This window comes from Salminus brasiliensis, chromosome 11 (genome assembly GCF_030463535.1).
Source record: "Salminus brasiliensis chromosome 11, fSalBra1.hap2, whole genome shotgun sequence".
Taxonomy (NCBI): Eukaryota; Metazoa; Chordata; class Actinopteri; order Characiformes; family Bryconidae; genus Salminus; species Salminus brasiliensis.
In genome coordinates this window covers 29,709,643-29,731,782 of record NC_132888.1, presented here as the reverse complement: position 1 = coordinate 29,731,782, position 22,140 = coordinate 29,709,643, and the positions used below count along the sequence as shown (strand labels likewise).

The window sequence follows — 22,140 nt, the reverse complement described above, 5'->3', positions numbered from 1 at the left end:
GTGTCTGGCTGGCTTGCAATTAATCTGCTACTGTGTTGACTTTCTTTTTTGTCTTTCTCATTTTCAGGATGTCATGACCCACCTGACGCATCTTTTTACCTGAAAGTGGATCTTGGAATTAATCTGCAACTGTGTAAGAGGTACGTGTTAATTCGGTTTTTATACATATATTGATTTTTTTTTTTGTCACACAGGATCCCATCACGCACCTTTTTACCTGAAAGTGGATCCGGCCAACAAGTGGCTATACATGTCCAGATGTGAGAGGTTGCCTGCATCTGGAATGGTGTCTGACTGGCTTTCTTTTCATCTGCAACTGAGTCACAGGTAAGTGAACATTCAGTTTCTATACTTATATTGACTTTCTTTTTTGTCTTTCTTATTTTCAGGATGTCATGACCCACCTGATGCACCTTTTTACCTGAAAGTGGATCTGGCCAACAAGGGGCAATCCATCTTCAGCTGCGAGTGGTTGTCTGCATCTGGAACGTTGTCTGGCTGGCTTGCAATTAATCTGCAACTGTGTAACAGGTACGTGTTAATTCGGTTTTTATACATTTATTGATTTTCTTTTTTCTTATCACACAGGATCTCATGACGCACCTTTTGACCTGAAAGTGGATCTGGCCAACAAGGGGCTATCCATGTCCAGCTGTGAGAGGTTGCCTGCATCTGGAATGGTGTCTGACTGGCTTTCTTTTCATCTGCAACTGAGTTACAGGTAAGTGAACATTCAGTTTCTATACTTATATGTACTTTCTTTTTTGTCTTTCTTATTTTTAGGATGTCATGACCCACCTGACGCAACTGTTTACCTGAAAGTGGATCTGGCCAACAATGGGCAATCCATCTTCAGCTGTGAGTGGTTGTCTGCATCTGGAACGGTGTCTGGCTGGCTTGCAATTAATCTGCAACTGTGTAAAAGATACGTGTTAATTCGGTTTTTTTATACATAATGATTTCTTATTTCTGGATCAGTGTCTGGCTGGCTTGCAATTAATCTGCTACTGTGTTGACTTTCTTTTTTGTCTTTCTCATTTTCAGGATGTCATGACCCACCTGATGCATCTTTTTACCTGAAAGTGGATCTTGGAATTAATCTGCAACTGTGTAACAGGTACGTGTTAATTCGTTTTTTATACATATATTGATTTTCTTTTTTCTTGTCACACAGGATCTCATGACGCACCTTTTTACCTGAAAGTGGACCTGGCCAACAAGGGGCAATCCATCTTCACCTACGAGTTGTTGTCTGCATCTGGAACGGTGTTTGGCTGGCTTGCAAGTAATCTGCAACTGTGTAACAGGTAAGTGTTAATTCGGTATTTATACATATTTTGAATTTCTTTTTTCTTGTCACACAGGATCTCATCACGCATCTTTTTACCTGAAAGTGGATCTGGCCAACAAGGGGCAATCCATCTTCAGCTGCGAGTGGTTGTCTGCATCTGAAACGGTGTCTGGCTGGCTTGCAATTAATCTGCAACTGTGTAAAAGATACGTGTTAATTCGTTTTTTTTATATATAATGATTTCTTATTTCTGGATCAGTGTCTGGCTGGCTTGCAATTAATCTGCTACTGTGTTGACTTTCTTTTTTGTCTTTCTCATTTTCAGGATGTCATGACCCACCTGACGCATCTTTTTACCTGAAAGTGGATCTTGGAATTAATCTGCAACTGTGTAACAGGTACGTGTTAATTCGGTTTTTATACATATTTTGAATTTCTTTTTTCTTGTCACACAGGATCTCATCACGCATCTTTTTACCTGAAAGTGCATCTGGCCAACAAGGGGCAATCCATCTTCAGCTGCGAGTGGTTGTCTGCATCTGAAACGGTGTCTGGCTGGCTTGCAATTAATCTGCAACTGTGTAACAGGTACGTGTTAATTCGGTTTTTATACATATATTGATTTTCTTTTTTCTTATCACACAGGATCTCATGACGCACCTTTTTACCTGAAAGTGGATCTGGCCAACAAGGGGCTATCCATGTCCAGCTGTGAGAGGTTGCCTGCATCTGGAATGGTGTCTGACTGGCTTTCTTTTCATCTGCAACTGAGTTACAGGTAAGTGAACATTCAGTTTCTATACTTATATTGACTTTCTTTTTTGTCTTTCTTATTTTCAGGATGTCATGACCCACCTGATGCAACTTTTTACCTGAAAGTGGATCTGGCCAACAAGGGGCAATCCATCTTAAGCTGTGAGTGGTTGTCTGCATCTGGAACGGTGTCTGGCTGGCTTGCAATTAATCTGCAACTGTGTAAAAGATATGTGTTAATTCGTTTTTTATACATATTGATTTCTTTTTTTTGGATCAGTGTCTGGCTGGCTTGCAATTAATCTGCAACTGTGTTGACTTTCTTTTGTCTTTCTTATTTTCAGGATCACATGACCCACCAGGTGCATCTTTTTACCTGAAAGTGGATCTTGCAATTAATCTGCATCTGTGTAACAGGTACGTGTTAATTCGGTTTTTATACATATATTGATTTTCTTTTTTCTTGTTACACAGGATCTCATGACGCACTTTTTACCTGAAAGTGGACCTGGCCAACAAGGGGCAATCCATCTTCAGCTGTGAGTGGTTGTCTGCATCTGGAACGGTGTCTGGCTGGCTTGTAATTAATCTGCAACTGTGTAACAGGTACGTGTTAATTCGGTTTTTATACATATTTTGAATTTCTTTTTTCTTGTCACACAGGATCTCATCACGCATCTTCTTACCTGAAAGTGGATCTGGCCAACAAGGAGCAATCCATCTTCAGCTGTGAGTGGTTGTCTGCATCTGGAACGGTGTCTGGCTGGCTTGCAATTAATCTGCAACTGTGTAAAAGATACGTGTTAATTCGTTTTTTTTATACATAATGATTTCTTTTTTCTGGATCAGTGTCTGGCTGGCTTGCAATTAATCTGCAACTGTGTTGACTTTCTTTTTTGTCTTTCTCATTTTCAGGATGTCATGACCCACCTAACGCATCTTTTTACCTGAAAGTGGATCTTGGAATTAATCTGCAACTGTGTAACAGGTACGTGTTAATTCGTTTTTTATACATATATTGATTTTCTTTTTTCTTGTCACACAGGATCTCATGACGCACCTTTTTGCCTGAAAGTGGATCTGGCCAACAAGGGGCAATCCATCTTCAGCTGCGAGTGGTTGTCTGCATCTGGAACGTTGTCTGGCTGGCTTGCAATTAATCTGCAACTGTGTAACAGGTACGTGTTAATTCGGTTTTTATACATATATTGATTATCTTTTTTCTTATCACACAGGATCTCATGACGCACCTTTTTACCTGAAAGTGGATCTGGCCAACAAGGGGCTATCCATGTCCAGCTGTGAGAGGTTGCCTGCGTCTGAAATGGTGTCTGACTGGCTTTCTTTTCATCTGCAACTGAGTTACAGGTAAGTGAACATTCAGTTTCTATACTTATATTGACTTTCTTTTTTGTCTTTCTTATTTTCAGGATGTCATGACCCACCTGATGCAACTTTTTACCTGAAAGTGGATCTGGCCAACAAGGGGCAATCCATCTTAAGCTGTGAGTGGTTGTCTGCATCTGGAACGGTGTCTGGCTGGCTTGCAATTAATCTGCAACTGTGTAAAAGATATGTGTTAATTCGTTTTTTATACATATTGATTTCTTTTTTTTGGATCAGTGTCTGGCTGGCTTGCAATTAATCTGCAACTGTGTTGACTTTCTTTTGTCTTTCTTATTTTCAGGATCACATGACCCACCAGGTGCATCTTTTTACCTGAAAGTGGATCTTGCAATTAATCTGCAACTGTGTAACAGGTACGTGTTAATTCGGTTTTTATACATATATTGATTTTCTTTTTTCTTGTCACACAGGATCTCATGACGCACCTTTTTACCTGAAAGTAGATCTGGCCGACAAGGGGCAATCCATCTTCAGCTGCGAGTGGTTGTCTGCATCTGGAACGGTATCTGGCTGGCTTGCAATTAATCTGCAACTGCGTAACAGGTACGTGTTAATTCGGTTTTTATACATATATTGATTTTCTTTTTTCTTGTCACACAGGATCCCATCACGCACCTTTTTACCTGAAAGTGGATCCGGCCAACAAGGGGCTATCCATGTCCAGCTGTGAGAGGTGCCCTGCATCTGGAATGGTGTCTGACTGGGTTTGTTTTCATCTGCAACTGTGTAACAGGTAAGTGAACATTCAGTTTCTATACTTATATAGACTTTCTTTTTTGTCTTTCTTATTTTCAGGATGTCATGACCCACCTGATGCAACTTTTTACCTGAAAGTGGATCTGGCCAACAAGGGGCAATCCATCTTCAGCTGTGAGTGGTTGTCTGCATCTGGAACGGTGTCTGGCTGGCTTGCAATTAATCTGCAACTGTGTAAAAGATACGTGTTAATTCGTTTTTTAAACATATTGATTTCTTTTTTTTGGATCAGTGTCTGGCTGGCTTGCAATTAATCTGCAACTGTGTTGACTTTCTTTTTTGTCTTTCTTATTTTCAGGATCTCATGACCCACCTGACGCATCTTTTTACCTGAAAGTGGATCTTGCAATTAATCTGCATCTGTGTAACAGGTACGTGTTAATTCGGTTTTTATACATATATTGATTTTCTTTTTTCTTGTTACACAGGATCTCATGACGCACCTTTTTACCTGAAAGTGGACCTGGCCAACAAGGGGCAATCCATCTTCACCTACGAGTGGTTGTCTGCATCTGGAACGGTGTCTGGCTGGCTTGTAATTAATCTGCAACTGTGTAACAGGTACGTGTTAATTCGGTTTTTATACATATATTGATTTTCTTTTTTCTTATCACACAGGATCTCATGACGCACCTTTTGACCTGAAAGTGGATCTGGCCAACAAGGGGCTATCCATGTCCAGCTGTGAGAGGTTGCCTGCATCTGGAATGGTGTCTGACTGGCTTTCTTTTCATCTGCAACTGAGTTACAGGTAAGTGAACATTCAGTTTCTATACTTATATGTACTTTCTTTTTTGTCTTTCTTATTTTTAGGATGTCATGACCCACCTGACGCAACTGTTTATCTGAAAGTGGATCTGGCCAACAAGGGGCAATCCATCTTCAGCTGTGAGTGGTTGTCTGCATCTGGAACGTTGTCTGGCTGGCTTGCAATTAATCTGCAACTGTGTAAAAGATACGTGTTAATTCGGTTTTTTTATACATAATGATTTCTTATTTCTGGATCAGTGTCTGGCTGGCTTGCAATTAATCTGCTACTGTGTTGACTTTCTTTTTTGTCTTTCTCATTTTCAGGATGTCATGACCCACCTGACGCATCTTTTTACCTGAAAGTGGATCTTGGAATTAATCTGCAACTGTGTAACAGGTACGTGTTAATTCGGTTTTTATACATATATTGATTTTCTTTTTTCTTGTCACACAGGATCTCATGACGCACCTTTTTGCCTGAAAGTGGATCTGGCCAACAAGGGGCAATCCATCTTAAGCTGCGAGTGGTTGTCTGTATCTGGAACTTTGTCCGGCTGGCTTGCAATTAATCTGCAACTGTGTAACAGGTACATGTTATTTCGGTTTTTATACATATATTGATTTTCTTTTTTCTTGTCACACAGGATCCCATCACGCACCTTTTTACCTGAAAGTGGATCTGGCCAACAAGGGGCAATCCATCTTCAGCTGTGAGTGGTTGTCTGCATCTGGAACGGTGTCTGGCTGGCTTGCAATTAATCTGCAACTGTGTAAAAGATACGTGTTAATTCGTTTTTTATACATATATTGATTTTCTTTTTTCTTGTCACACAGGATCTCATGACGCACCTTTTTGCCTGAAAGTGGATCTGGCCAACAAGGGGCAATCCATCTTCAGCTGCGAGTGGTTGTCTGCATCTGGAACGTTGTCTGGCTGGCTTGCAATTAATCTGCAACTGTGTAACAGGTACGTGTTAATTCGGTTTTTATACATATATTGATTATCTTTTTTCTTATCACACAGGATCTCATGACGCACCTTTTTACCTGAAAGTGGATCTGGCCAACAAGGGGCAATCCATCTTCAGCTGTGAGTGGTTGTCTGCATCTGGAACGGTGTCTGGCTGGCTTGCAATTAATCTGCAACTGTGTAAAAGATACGTGTTAATTCGGTTTTTTTATACATAATGATTTCTTATTTCTGGATCAGTGTCTGGCTGGCTTGCAATTAATCTGCTACTGTGTTGACTTTCTTTTTTGTCTTTCTCATTTTCAGGATGTCATGACCCACCTGACGCATCTTTTTACCTGAAAGTGGATCTTGGAATTAATCTGCAACTGTGTAACAGGTACGTGTTAATTCGGTTTTTATACATATATTGATTTTCTTTTTTCTTGTCACACAGGATCTCATGACGCACCTTTTTGCCTGAAAGTGGATCTGTCCAACAAGGGGCAATCCATCTTCAGCTGCGAGTGGTTGTCTGCATCTGGAACTTTGTCTGGCTGGCTTGCAATTAATCTGCAACTGTGTAACAGGTACATGTTATTTCGGTTTTTATACATATATTGATTTTCTTTTTTCTTGTCACACAGGATCCCATCACGCACCTTTTTACCTGAAAGTGGATCCGGCCAACAAGGGACTATCCATGTCCAGCTGTGAGAGGTTGCCTGCATCTGGAATGGTGTCTGACTGGCTTTCTTTTCATCTGGAACTGAGTTACAGGTAAATGAAAATTCAGTTTCTATACTTATATTGACTTTCTTTTTTGTCTTTCTTATTTTCAGGATGTCATGACCCACCTGATGCACCTTTTTACCTGAAAGTGGATCTGGCCAACAAGGGGCAATCCATCTTCAGCTGCGAGTGGTTGTCTGCATCTGGAACGTTGTCTGGCTGGCTTGCAATTAATCTGCAACTGTGTAACAGGTACGTGTTAATTCGGTTTTTTTACATATATTGATTTTCTTTTTTCTTATCACACAGGATCTCATGACGCACCTTTTTACCTGAAAGTGGATCTGGCCAACAAGGGGCTATCCATGTCCAGCTGTGAGAGGTTGCCTGCATCTGGAATGGTGTCTGACTGGCTTTCTTTTCATCTGCAACTGAGTTACAGGTAAGTGAACATTCAGTTTCTATACTTATATGTACTTTCTTTTTTGTCTTTCTTATTTTTAGGATGTCATGACCCACCTGACGCAACTGTTTACCTGAAAGTGGATCTGGCCAACAAGGGGCAATCCATCTTCAGCTGTGAGTGGTTGTCTGCATCTGGAACGGTGTCTGGCTGGCTTGCAATTAATCTGCAACTGTGTAAAAGGTACGTGTTAATTCGGGTTTTTTTATACATAATGATTTCTTATTTCTGGATCAGTGTCTGGCTGGCTTGCAATTAATCTGCTACTGTGTTGACTTTCTTTTTTGTCTTTCTCATTTTCAGGATGTCATGACCCACCTGACGCATCTTTTTACATGAAAGTGGATCTTGGAATTAATCTGCAACTGTTTAACAGGTATGTGTTAATTCGGTTTTTATACATATATTGATTTTCTTTTTTCTTGTCACACAGGATCTCATGACGCACCTTTTTACCTGAAAGTAGATCTGGCCGACAAGGGGCAATCCATCTTCAGCTGCGAGTGGTTGTCTGCATCTGGAACGGTATCTGGCTGGCTTGCAATTAATCTGCAACTGCGTAACAGGTACGTGTTAATTCCGTTTTTATACATATATTGATTTTCTTTTTTCTTGTCACACAGGATCCCATCACGCACCTTTTTACCTGAAAGTGGATCCGGCCAACAAGGGGCTATCCATGTCCAGCTGTGAGAGGTTGCCTGCATCTGGAATGGTGTCTGACTGGCTTTCTTTTCATCTGCAACTGAGTTACAGGTAAGTGAACATTCAGTTTCTATACTTATATTGACTTTCTTTTTTGTCTTTCTTATTTTCAGGATGTCATGACCCACCTGATGCAACTTTTTACCTGAAAGTGGATCTGGCCAACAAGGGGCAATCCATCTTAAGCTGTGAGTGGTTGTCTGCATCTGGAACGGTGTCTGGCTGGCTTGCAATTAATCTGCAACTGTGTAAAAGATACGTGTTAATTCGTTTTTTTTATACATAATGATTTCTTATTTCTGGATCAGTGTCTGGCTGGCTTGCAATTAATCTGCTACTGTGTTGACTTTCTTTTTTGTCTTTCTCATTTTCAGGATGTCATGACCCACCTGACGCATCTTTTTACCTGAAAGTGGATCTTGGAATTAATCTGCAACTGTGTAACAGGTACGTGTTAATTCGGTTTTTATACATATTTTGAATTTCTTTTTTCTTGTCACACAGGATCTCATCACGCATCTTTTTACCTGAAAGTGGATCTGGCCAACAAGGGGCAATCCATCTTCAGCTGCGAGTGGTTGTCTGCATCTGAAACGGTGTCTGGCTGGCTTGCAATTAATCTGCAACTGCGTAACAGGTACGTGTTAATTCGGTTTTTATACATATATTGATTTTCTTTTTTCTTATCACACAGGATCTCATGACGCACCTTTTTACCTGAAAGTGGATCTGGCCAACAAGGGGCTATCCATGTCCAGCTGTGAGAGGTTGCCTGCATCTGGAATGGTGTCTGACTGGCTTTCTTTTCATCTGCAACTGAGTTACAGGTAAGTGAACATTCAGTTTCTATACTTATATTGACTTTCTTTTTTGTCTTTCTTATTTTCAGGATGTCATGACCCACCTGATGCAACTTTTTACCTGAAAGTGGATCTGGCCAACAAGGGGCAATCCATCTTAAGCTGTGAGTGGTTGTCTGCATCTGGAACGGTGTCTGGCTGGCTTGCAATTAATCTGCAACTGTGTAAAAGATATGTGTTAATTCGTTTTTTATACATATTGATTTCTTTTTTTTGGATCAGTGTCTGGCTGGCTTGCAATTAATCTGCAACTGTGTTGACTTTCTTTTGTCTTTCTTATTTTCAGGATCACATGACCCACCAGGTGCATCTTTTTACCTGAAAGTGGATCTTGCAATTAATCTGCATCTGTGTAACAGGTACGTGTTAATTCGGTTTTTATACATATATTGATTTTCTTTTTTCTTGTCACACAGGATCTCATGACGCACCTTTTTACCTGAAAGTAGATCTGGCCGACAAGGGGCAATCCATCTTCAGCTGCGAGTGGTTGTCTGCATCTGGAACGGTATCTGGCTGGCTTGCAATTAATCTGCAACTGCGTAACAGGTACGTGTTAATTCCGTTTTTATACATATATTGATTTTCTTTTTTCTTGTCACACAGGATCCCATCACGCACCTTTTTACCTGAAAGTGGATCCGGCCAACAAGGGGCTATCCATGTCCAGCTGTGAGAGGTTGCCTGCATCTGGAATGGTGTCTGACTGGCTTTCTTTTCATCTGCAACTGAGTTACAGGTAAGTGAACATTCAGTTTCTATACTTATATTGACTTTCTTTTTTGTCTTTCTTATTTTCAGGATGTCATGACCCACCTGATGCAACTTTTTACCTGAAAGTGGATCTGGCCAACAAGGGGAAATCCATCTTAAGCTGTGAGTGGTTGTCTGCATCTGGAACGGTGTCTGGCTGGCTTGCAATTAATCTGCAACTGTGTAAAAGATACGTGTTAATTCGTTTTTTTTATACATAATGATTTCTTATTTCTGGATCAGTGTCTGGCTGGCTTGCAATTAATCTGCTACTGTGTTGACTTTCTTTTTTGTCTTTCTCATTTTCAGGATGTCATGACCCACCTGACGCATCTTTTTACCTGAAAGTGGATCTTGGAATTAATCTGCAACTGTGTAACAGGTACGTGTTAATTCGGTTTTTATACATATTTTGAATTTCTTTTTTCTTGTCACACAGGATCTCATCACGCATCTTTTTACCTGAAAGTGCATCTGGCCAACAAGGGGCAATCCATCTTCAGCTGCGAGTGGTTGTCTGCATCTGAAACGGTGTCTGGCTGGCTTGCAATTAATCTGCAACTGTGTAACAGGTACGTGTTAATTCGGTTTTTAAACATATATTGATTTTCTTTTTTCTTATCACACAGGATCTCATGACGCACCTTTTTACCTGAAAGTGGATCTGGCCAACAAGGGGCTATCCATGTCCAGCTGTGAGAGGTTGCCTGCATCTGAAATGGTGTCTGACTGGCTTTCTTTTCATCTGCAACTGAGTTACAGGTAAGTGAACATTCAGTTTCTATACTTATATTGACTTTCTTTTTTGTCTTTCTTATTTTCAGGATGTCATGACCCACCTGATGCAACTTTTTACCTGAAAGTGGATCTGGCCAACAAGGGGCAATCCATCTTAAGCTGTGAGTGGTTGTCTGCATCTGGAACGGTGTCTGGCTGGCTTGCAATTAATCTGCAACTGTGTAAAAGATATGTGTTAATTCGTTTTTTATACATATTGATTTCTTTTTTTTGGATCAGTGTCTGGCTGGCTTGCAATTAATCTGCAACTGTGTTGACTTTCTTTTGTCTTTCTTATTTTCAGGATCACATGACCCACCAGGTGCATCTTTTTACCTGAAAGTGGATCTTGCAATTAATCTGCAACTGTGTAACAGGTACGTGTTAATTCGGTTTTTATACATATATTGATTTTCTTTTTTCTTGTCACACAGGATCTCATGACGCACCTTTTTACCTGAAAGTAGATCTGGCCGACAAGGGGCAATCCATCTTCAGCTGCGAGTGGTTGTCTGCATCTGGAACGGTATCTGGCTGGCTTGCAATTAATCTGCAACTGCGTAACAGGTACGTGTTAATTCGGTTTTTATACATGTATTGATTTTCTTTTTTCTTGTCACACAGGATCCCATCACGCACCTTTTTACCTGAAAGTGGATCTGGCCAACAAGGGGCTATCCATGTCCAGCTGTGAGAGGTTGCCTGCATCTGGAATGGTGTCTGACTGGCTTTCTTTTCATCTGCAACTGAGTTACAGGTAAGTGAACATTCAGTTTCTATACTTATATGTACTTTCTTTTTTGTCTTTCTTATTTTTAGGATGTCATGACCCACCTGACGCAACTGTTTATCTGAAAGTGGATCTGGCCAACAAGGGGCAATCCATCTTCAGCTGTGAGTGGTTGTCTGCATCTGGAACGTTGTCTGGCTGGCTTGCAATTAATCTGCAACTGTGTAAAAGATACGTGTTAATTCGGTTTTTTTATACATAATGATTTCTTATTTCTGGATCAGTGTCTGGCTGGCTTGCAATTAATCTGCTACTGTGTTGACTTTCTTTTTTGTCTTTCTCATTTTCAGGATGTCATGACCCACCTGACGCATCTTTTTACCTGAAAGTGGATCTTGGAATTAATCTGCAACTGTGTAACAGGTACGTGTTAATTCGGTTTTTATACATATATTGATTTTCTTTTTTCTTGTCACACAGGATCTCATGACGCACCTTTTTGCCTGAAAGTGGATCTGGCCAACAAGGGGCAATCCATCTTCAGCTGCGAGTGGTTGTCTGTATCTGGAACTTTGTCCGGCTGGCTTGCAATTAATCTGCAACTGTGTTGACTTTCTTTTGTCTTTCTTATTTTCAGGATCACATGACCCACCAGGTGCATCTTTTTACCTGAAAGTGGATCTTGCAATTAATCTGCATCTGTGTAACAGGTACGTGTTAATTCGGTTTTTATACATATATTGATTTTCTTTTTTCTTGTTACACAGGATCTCATGACGCACTTTTTACCTGAAAGTGGACCTGGCCAACAAGGGGCAATCCATCTTCAGCTGTGAGTGGTTGTCTGCATCTGGAACGGTGTCTGGCTGGCTTGTAATTAATCTGCAACTGTGTAACAGGTACGTGTTAATTCGGTTTTTATACATATTTTGAATTTCTTTTTTCTTGTTACACAGGATCTCATGACGCACTTTTTACCTGAAAGTGGACCTGGCCAACAAGGGGCAATCCATCTTCAGCTGTGAGTGGTTGTCTGCATCTGGAACGGTGTCTGGCTGGCTTGTAATTAATCTGCAAAAGTGTAACAGGTACGTGTTAATTCGGTTTTTATACATATATTGATTTTTTTTGTCACACAGGATCCCATCACGCACCTTTTTACCTGAAAGTGGATCTGGCCAACAAGGGGCAATCCATCTTCAGCTGTGAGTGGTTGTCTGCATCTGGAACGGTGTCTGGCTGGCTTGCAATTAATCTGCAACTGTGTAAAAGATACGTGTTAATTCGTTTTTTTTATACATAATGATTTCTTTTTTCTGGATCAGTGTCTGGCTGGCTTGCAATTAATCTGCAACTGTGTTGACTTTCTTTTTTGTCTTTCTCATTTTCAGGATGTCATGACCCACCTAACGCATCTTTTTACCTGAAAGTGGATCTTGGAATTAATCTGCAACTGTGTAACAGGTACGTGTTAATTCGTTTTTTATACATATATTGATTTTCTTTTTTCTTGTCACACAGGATCCCATCACGCACCTTTTTACCTGAAAGTGGATCTGGCCGACAAGGGGCAATCCATCTTCAGCTGCGAGTGGTTGTCTGCATCTGGAACGGTATCTGGCTGGCTTGCAATTAATCTGCAACTGCGTAACAGGTACGTGTTAATTCGGTTTTTATACATATATTGATTTTCTTTTTTCTTGTCACACAGGATCCCATCACGCACCTTTTTACCTGAAAGTGGATCCGGCCAACAAGGGGCTATCCATGTCCAGCTGTGAGAGGTGCCCTGCATCTGGAATGGTGTCTGACTGGGTTTGTTTTCATCTGCAACTGTGTAACAGGTAAGTGAACATTCAGTTTCTATACTTATATAGACTTTCTTTTTTGTCTTTCTTATTTTCAGGATGTCATGACCCACCTGATGCAACTTTTTACCTGAAAGTGGATCTGGCCAACAAGGGGCAATCCATCTTCAGCTGTGAGTGGTTGTCTGCATCTGGAACGGTGTCTGGCTGGCTTGCAATTAATCTGCAACTGTGTAAAAGATACGTGTTAATTCGTTTTTTAAACATATTGATTTCTTTTTTTTGGATCAGTGTCTGGCTGGCTTGCAATTAATCTGCAACTGTGTTGACTTTCTTTTTTGTCTTTCTTATTTTCAGGATCTCATGACCCACCTGACGCATCTTTTTACCTGAAAGTGGATCTTGCAATTAATCTGCATCTGTGTAACAGGTACGTGTTAATTCGGTTTTTATACATATATTGATTTTCTTTTTTCTTGTTACACAGGATCTCATGACGCACCTTTTTACCTGAAAGTGGACCTGGCCAACAAGGGGCAATCCATCTTCACCTACGAGTGGTTGTCTGCATCTGGAACGGTGTCTGGCTGGCTTGTAATTAATCTGCAACTGTGTAACAGGTACGTGTTAATTCGGTTTTTATACATATATTGATTTTCTTTTTTCTTATCACACAGGATCTCATGACGCACCTTTTGACCTGAAAGTGGATCTGGCCAACAAGGGGCTATCCATGTCCAGCTGTGAGAGGTTGCCTGCATCTGGAATGGTGTCTGACTGGCTTTCTTTTCATCTGCAACTGAGTTACAGGTAAGTGAACATTCAGTTTCTATACTTATATGTACTTTCTTTTTTGTCTTTCTTATTTTTAGGATGTCATGACCCACCTGACGCAACTGTTTATCTGAAAGTGGATCTGGCCAACAAGGGGCAATCCATCTTCAGCTGTGAGTGGTTGTCTGCATCTGGAACGTTGTCTGGCTGGCTTGCAATTAATCTGCAACTGTGTAAAAGATACGTGTTAATTCGGTTTTTTTATACATAATGATTTCTTATTTCTGGATCAGTGTCTGGCTGGCTTGCAATTAATCTGCTACTGTGTTGACTTTCTTTTTTGTCTTTCTCATTTTCAGGATGTCATGACCCACCTGACGCATCTTTTTACCTGAAAGTGGATCTTGGAATTAATCTGCAACTGTGTAACAGGTACGTGTTAATTCGGTTTTTATACATATATTGATTTTCTTTTTTCTTGTCACACAGGATCTCATGACGCACCTTTTTGCCTGAAAGTGGATCTGGCCAACAAGGGGCAATCCATCTTAAGCTGCGAGTGGTTGTCTGTATCTGGAACTTTGTCCGGCTGGCTTGCAATTAATCTGCAACTGTGTAACAGGTACATGTTATTTCGGTTTTTATACATATATTGATTTTCTTTTTTCTTGTCACACAGGATCCCATCACGCACCTTTTTACCTGAAAGTGGATCCGGCCAACAAGGGACTATCCATGTCCAGCTGTGAGAGGTTGCCTGCATCTGGAATGGTGTCTGACTGGCTTTCTTTTCATCTGGAACTGAGTTACAGGTAAATGAAAATTCAGTTTCTATACTTATATTGACTTTCTTTTTTGTCTTTCTTATTTTCAGGATGTCATGACCCACCTGATGCACCTTTTTACCTGAAAGTGGATCTGGCCAACAAGGGGCAATCCATCTTCAGCTGCGAGTGGTTGTCTGCATCTGGAACGTTGTCTGGCTGGCTTGCAATTAATCTGCAACTGTGTTAATTCGGTTTTTTTACATATATTGATTTTCTTTTTTCTTATCACACAGGATCTCATGACGCACCTTTTTACCTGAAAGTGGATCTGGCCAACAAGGGGCTATCCATGTCCAGCTGTGAGAGGTTGCCTGCATCTGGAATGGTGTCTGACTGGCTTTCTTTTCATCTGCAACTGAGTTACAGGTAAGTGAACATTCAGTTTCTATACTTATATTGACTTTCTTTTTTGTCTTTCTTATTTTCAGGATGTCATGACCCACCTGATGCAACTTTTTACCTGAAAGTGGATCTGGCCAACAAGGGGCAATCCATCTTAAGCTGTGAGTGGTTGTCTGCATCTGGAACGGTGTCTGGCTGGCTTGCAATTAATCTGCAACTGTGTAAAAGATATGTGTTAATTCGTTTTTTATACATATTGATTTCTTTTTTTTGGATCAGTGTCTGGCTGGCTTGCAATTAATCTGCAACTGTGTTGACTTTCTTTTGTCTTTCTTATTTTCAGGATCACATGACCCACCAGGTGCATCTTTTTACCTGAAAGTGGATCTTGCAATTAATCTGCATCTGTGTAACAGGTACGTGTTAATTCGGTTTTTATACATATATTGATTTTCTTTTTTCTTGTTACACAGGATCTCATGACGCACTTTTTACCTGAAAGTGGACCTGGCCAACAAGGGGCAATCCATCTTCAGCTGTGAGTGGTTGTCTGCATCTGGAACGGTGTCTGGCTGGCTTGTAATTAATCTGCAACTGTGTAACAGGTACGTGTTAATTCGGTTTTTATACATATTTTGAATTTCTTTTTTCTTGTCACACAGGATCTCATCACGCATCTTTTTACCTGAAAGTGGATCTGGCCAACAAGGAGCAATCCATCTTCAGCTGCGAGTGGTTGTCTGCATCTGAAACGGTGTCTGGCTGGCTTGCAATTAATCTGCAACTGTGTAACAGGTACGTGTTAATTCGGTTTTTATACATATATTGATTTTTTTTGTCACACAGGATCCCATCACGCACCTTTTTACCTGAAAGTGGATCTGGCCAACAAGGGGAAATCCATCTTCAGCTGTGAGTGGTTGTCTGCATCTGGAACGGTGTCTGGCTGGCTTGCAATTAATCTGCAACTGTGTAAAAGATACGTGTTAATTCGTTTTTTTTATACATAATGATTTCTTTTTTCTGGATCAGTGTCTGGCTGGCTTGCAATTAATCTGCAACTGTGTTGACTTTCTTTTTTGTCTTTCTCATTTTCAGGATGTCATGACCCACCTAACGCATCTTTTTACCTGAAAGTGGATCTTGGAATTAATCTGCAACTGTGTAACAGGTACGTGTTAATTCGTTTTTTATACATATATTGATTTTCTTTTTTCTTGTCACACAGGATCTCATGACGCACCTTTTTGCCTGAAAGTGGATCTGGCCAACAAGGGGCAATCCATCTTCAGCTGCGAGTGGTTGTCTGCATCTGGAACGTTGTCTGGCTGGCTTGCAATTAATCTGCAACTGTGTAACAGGTACGTGTTAATTCGGTTTTTATACATATATTGATTATCTTTTTTCTTATCACACAGGATCTCATGACGCACCTTTTTACCTGAAAGTGGATCTGGCCAACAAGGGGCTATCCATGTCCAGCTGTGAGAGGTTGCCTGCATCTGAAATGGTGTCTGACTGGCTTTCTTTTCATCTGCAACTGAGTTACAGGTAAGTGAACATTCAGTTTCTATACTTATATTGACTTTCTTTTTTGTCTTTCTTATTTTCAGGATGTCATGACCCACCTGATGCAACTTTTTACCTGAAAGTGGATCTGGCCAACAAGGGGCAATCCATCTTAAGCTGTGAGTGGTTGTCTGCATCTGGAACGGTGTCTGGCTGGCTTGCAATTAATCTGCAACTGTGTAAAAGATATGTGTTAATTCGTTTTTTATACATATTGATTTCTTTTTTTTGGATCAGTGTCTGGCTGGCTTGCAATTAATCTGCAACTGTGTTGACTTTCTTTTGTCTTTCTTATTTTCAGGATCACATGACCCACCAGGTGCATCTTTTTACCTGAAAGTGGATCTTGCAATTAATCTGCAACTGTGTAACAGGTACGTGTTAATTCGGTTTTTATACATATATTGATTTTCTTTTTTCTTGTCACACAGGATCTCATGACGCACCTTTTTACCTGAAAGTAGATCTGGCCGACAAGGGGCAATCCATCTTCAGCTGCGAGTGGTTGTCTGCATCTGGAACGGTATCTGGCTGGCTTGCAATTAATCTGCAACTGCGTAACAGGTACGTGTTAATTCGGTTTTTATACATATATTGATTTTCTTTTTTCTTGTCACACAGGATCCCATCACGCACCTTTTTACCTGAAAGTGGATCCGGCCAACAAGGGGCTATCCATGTCCAGCTGTGAGAGGTGCCCTGCATCTGGAATGGTGTCTGACTGGGTTTGTTTTCATCTGCAACTGTGTAACAGGTAAGTGAACATTCAGTTTCTATACTTATATAGACTTTCTTTTTTGTCTTTCTTATTTTCAGGATGTCATGACCCACCTGATGCAACTTTTTACCTGAAAGTGGATCTGGCCAACAAGGGGCAATCCATCTTCAGCTGTGAGTGGTTGTCTGCATCTGGAACGGTGTCTGGCTGGCTTGCAATTAATCTGCAACTGTGTAAAAGATACGTGTTAATTCGTTTTTTAAACATATTGATTTCTTTTTTTTGGATCAGTGTCTGGCTGGCTTGCAATTAATCTGCAACTGTGTTGACTTTCTTTTTTGTCTTTCTTATTTTCAGGATCTCATGACCCACCTGACGCATCTTTTTACCTGAAAGTGGATCTTGCAATTAATCTGCATCTGTGTAACAGGTACGTGTTAATTCGGTTTTTATACATATATTGATTTTCTTTTTTCTTGTTACACAGGATCTCATGACGCACCTTTTTACCTGAAAGTGGACCTGGCCAACAAGGGGCAATCCATCTTCACCTACGAGTGGTTGTCTGCATCTGGAACGGTGTCTGGCTGGCTTGTAATTAATCTGCAACTGTGTAACAGGTACGTGTTAATTCGGTTTTTATACATATATTGATTTTCTTTTTTCTTATCACACAGGATCTCATGACGCACCTTTTGACCTGAAAGTGGATCTGGCCAACAAGGGGCTATCCATGTCCAGCTGTGAGAGGTTGCCTGCATCTGGAATGGTGTCTGACTGGCTTTCTTTTCATCTGCAACTGAGTTACAGGTAAGTGAACATTCAGTTTCTATACTTATATGTACTTTCTTTTTTGTCTTTCTTATTTTTAGGATGTCATGACCCACCTGACGCAACTGTTTATCTGAAAGTGGATCTGGCCAACAAGGGGCAATCCATCTTCAGCTGTGAGTGGTTGTCTGCATCTGGAACGTTGTCTGGCTGGCTTGCAATTAATCTGCAACTGTGTAAAAGATACGTGTTAATTCGGTTTTTTTATACATAATGATTTCTTATTTCTGGATCAGTGTCTGGCTGGCTTGCAATTAATCTGCTACTGTGTTGACTTTCTTTTTTGTCTTTCTCATTTTCAGGATGTCATGACCCACCTGACGCATCTTTTTACCTGAAAGTGGATCTTGGAATTAATCTGCAACTGTGTAACAGGTACGTGTTAATTCGGTTTTTATACATATATTGATTTTCTTTTTTCTTGTCACACAGGATCTCATGACGCACCTTTTTGCCTGAAAGTGGATCTGGCCAACAAGGGGCAATCCATCTTAAGCTGCGAGTGGTTGTCTGTATCTGGAACTTTGTCCGGCTGGCTTGCAATTAATCTGCAACTGTGTAACAGGTACATGTTATTTCGGTTTTTATACATATATTGATTTTCTTTTTTCTTGTCACACAGGATCCCATCACGCACCTTTTTACCTGAAAGTGGATCCGGCCAACAAGGGACTATCCATGTCCAGCTGTGAGAGGTTGCCTGCATCTGGAATGGTGTCTGACTGGCTTTCTTTTCATCTGGAACTGAGTTACAGGTAAATGAAAATTCAGTTTCTATACTTATATTGACTTTCTTTTTTGTCTTTCTTATTTTCAGGATGTCATGACCCACCTGATGCACCTTTTTACCTGAAAGTGGATCTGGCCAACAAGGGGCAATCCATCTTCAGCTGCGAGTGGTTGTCTGCATCTGGAACGTTGTCTGGCTGGCTTGCAATTAATCTGCAACTGTGTTAATTCGGTTTTTTTACATATATTGATTTTCTTTTTTCTTATCACACAGGATCTCATGACGCACCTTTTTACCTGAAAGTGGATCTGGCCAACAAGGGGCTATCCATGTCCAGCTGTGAGAGGTTGCCTGCATCTGGAATGGTGTCTGACTGGCTTTCTTTTCATCTGCAACTGAGTCACAGGTAAGTGAACATTCAGTTTCTATACTTATATTGACTTTCTTTTTTGTCTTTCTTATTTTCAGGATGTCATGACCCACCTGATGCACCTTTTTACCTGAAAGTGGATCTGGCCAACAAGGGGCAATCCATCTTCAGCTGCGAGTGGTTGTCTGCATCTGGAACGTTGTCTGGCTGGCTTGCAATTAATCTGCAACTGTGTAACAGGTACGTGTTAATTCGGTTTTTATACATATATTGATTTTCTTTTTTCTTGTCACACAGGATCCCATCACGCACCTTTTTACCTGAAAGTGGATCCGGCCAACAAGGGGCTATCCATGTCCAGCTGTGAGAGGTTGCCTGCATCTGGAATGGTGTCTGACTGGCTTTCTTTTCATCTGCAACTGAGTTACAGGTAAGTGAACATTCAGTTTCTATAATTATATAGACTTTCTTTTTTGTCTTTCTTATTTTCAGGATGTCATGACCCACCTGATGCAACTTTTTACCTGAAAGTGGATCTGGCCAACAAGGGGCAATCCATCTTCAGCTGTGAGTGGTTGTCTGCATCTGGAACGGTGTCTGGCTGGCTTGCAATTAATCTGCAACTGTGTAAAAGATACGTGTTAATTCGTTTTTTAAACATATTGATTTCTTTTTTTTGGATCAGTGTCTGGCTGGCTTGCAATTAATCTGCAACTTTGTAAAAGATACGTGTTAATTCGTTTTTTTTATACATAATGATTTCTTATTTCTGGATCAGTGTCTGGCTGGCTTGCAATTAATCTGCTACTGTGTTGACTTTCTTTTTTGTCTTTCTCATTTTCAGGATGTCATGACCCACCTGACGCATCTTTTTACCTGAAAGTGGATCTTGGAATTAATCTGCAACTGTGTAAGAGGTACGTGTTAATTCGGTTTTTATACATATATTGATTTTTTTTTTTGTCACACAGGATCCCATCACGCACCTTTTTACCTGAAAGTGGATCCGGCCAACAAGTGGCTATACATGTCCAGATGTGAGAGGTTGCCTGCATCTGGAATGGTGTCTGACTGGCTTTCTTTTCATCTGCAACTGAGTCACAGGTAAGTGAACATTCAGTTTCTATACTTATATTGACTTTCTTTTTTGTCTTTCTTATTTTCAGGATGTCATGACCCACCTGATGCACCTTTTTACCTGAAAGTGGATCTGGCCAACAAGGGGCAATCCATCTTCAGCTGCGAGTGGTTGTCTGCATCTGGAACGTTGTCTGGCTGGCTTGCAATTAATCTGCAACTGTGTAACAGGTACGTGTTAATTCGGTTTTTATACATTTATTGATTTTCTTTTTTCTTATCACACAGGATCTCATGACGCACCTTTTGACCTGAAAGTGGATCTGGCCAACAAGGGGCTATCCATGTCCAGCTGTGAGAGGTTGCCTGCATCTGGAATGGTGTCTGACTGGCTTTCTTTTCATCTGCAACTGAGTTACAGGTAAGTGAACATTCAGTTTCTATACTTATATGTACTTTCTTTTTTGTCTTTCTTATTTTTAGGATGTCATGACCCACCTGACGCAACTGTTTACCTGAAAGTGGATCTGGCCAACAATGGGCAATCCATCTTCAGCTGTGAGTGGTTGTCTGCATCTGGAACGGTGTCTGGCTGGCTTGCAATTAATCTGCAACTGTGTAAAAGATACGTGTTAATTCGGTTTTTTTATACATAATGATTTCTTATTTCTGGATCAGTGTCTGGCTGGCTTGCAATTAATCTGCTACTGTGTTGACTTTCTTTTTTGTCTTTCTCATTTTCAGGATGTCATGACCCACCTGACGCATCTTTTTACCTGAAAGTGGATCTTGGAATTAATCTGCAACTGTGTAACAGGTACGTGTTAATTCGGTTTTTATACATATATTGATTTTCTTTTTTCTTGTCACACAGGACCTCATGACGCACCTTTTTGCCTGAAAGTGGATCTGGCCAACAAGGGGCAATCCATCTTCAGCTGCGAGTGGTTGTCTGCATCTGGAACTTTGTCCGGCTGGCTTGCAATTAATCTGCAACTGTGTAACAGGTACATGTTATTTCAGTTTTTATACATATATTAATTTTCTTTTTTGTTGTCACACAGGATCCCATCACGCACCTTTTTACATGAAAGTGGATCCGGCCAACAAGGGACTATCCATGTCCAGCTGTGAGAGGTTGCCTGCATCTGGAATGGTGTCTGACTGGCTTTCTTTTCATCTGCAACTGAGTTACAGGTAAGTGAACATTCAGTTTCTATACTTATATAGACTTTCTTTTTTGTCTTTCTTATTTTCAGGATGTCATGACCCACCTGATGCAACTTTTTACCTGAAAGTGGATCTGGCCAACAAGGGGCAATCCATCTTCAGCTGTGAGTGGTTGTCTGCATCTGGAACGGTGTCTGGCTGGCTTGCAATTAATCTGCAACTGTGTAAAAGATACGTGTTAATTCGTTTTTTAAACATATTGATTTCTTTTTTTTGGATCAGTGTCTGGCTGGCTTGCAATTAATCTGCAACTGTGTTGACTTTCTTTTTTGTCTTTCTTATTTTCAGGATCTCATGACCCACCTGACGCATCTTTTTACCTGAAAGTGGATCTTGCAATTAATCTGCATCTGTGTAACAGGTACGTGTTAATTCGGTTTTTATACATATATTGATTTTCTTTTTTCTTGTTACACAGGATCTCATGACGCACCTTTTTACCTGAAAGTGGACCTGGCCAACAAGGGGCAATCCATCTTCACCTAGGAGTGGTTGTCTGCATCTGGAACGGTGTCTGGCTGGCTTGCAATTAATCTGCAACTGTGTAACAGGTACGTGTTAATTCGGTTTCTATACATATTATGATTTTCTTTTTTCTTGTCACACAGGATCCCATCACGCACCTTTTTACCTGAAAGTGGATCCGGCCAACAAGGGGCTATCCATGTCCAGCTGTGAGAGGTTGCCTGCATCTGGAATGGTGTCTGACTGGCTTTCTTTTCATCTGGAACTGAGTTACAGGTAAGTGAACATTCAGTTTCTTTACTTATATTGACTTTCTTTTTTGTCTTTCTTATTTTCAGGATGTCATGACCCACCTGATGCAACTTTTTACCTGAAAGTGGATCTGGCCAACAAGGGGCAATCCATCTTCAGCTGTGAGTGGTTGTCTGCATCTGGAACGGTGTCTGGCTGGCTTGCAATTAATCTGCAACTGT

At 40.6% G+C, this 22,140-nt stretch overlaps 1 protein-coding gene across 1 annotated transcript in view; it reads left to right on the top strand.

Annotated features, from left to right (window-relative positions):
- Window positions 1-22,140, top strand: part of LOC140565093 (uncharacterized) — a 475,962-nt gene that overhangs the window by 170,651 nt on the left and 283,171 nt on the right. The window lies entirely within an intron of this gene.